Below are 222 nucleotides of genomic sequence, written 5' to 3'. Positions count from 1 at the left end.
CCAGCTCGAAAGTAAACATTCACATTTTTATCATGACAGACTCTGTATTACACCCTGCATAGGTTTTGTAACTTATGCATAGGTAACTTAGCAGCAACTGACAAACACAAAAGTAGCCTTAGATAATAGCAATAAATGGTTATAAAATTACCTACCAATATCTTTTGGTTGCCTGCAAGTGCCATTGCTGCTCACCCAGCTGCATAGGAGGGTGAGAGGGTT

General features: G+C 39.6%; 1 protein-coding gene across 1 annotated transcript in view; it reads left to right on the top strand.

Annotated features, from left to right (window-relative positions):
• LOC119581897 (PIN2/TERF1-interacting telomerase inhibitor 1-like) overlaps window positions 1-222 on the top strand; it is a gene marked incomplete in the record, with an annotated part of 6988 nt that overhangs the window by 1006 nt on the left and 5760 nt on the right.

The sequence above is a fragment of the Penaeus monodon genome, chromosome 15, assembly GCF_015228065.2.
Source record: "Penaeus monodon isolate SGIC_2016 chromosome 15, NSTDA_Pmon_1, whole genome shotgun sequence".
NCBI lineage: Eukaryota > Metazoa > Arthropoda > Malacostraca > Decapoda > Penaeidae > Penaeus > Penaeus monodon.
Note: the sequence above shows the minus strand (reverse complement) of the source record. Positions and strands in the feature narration are given on the sequence as shown.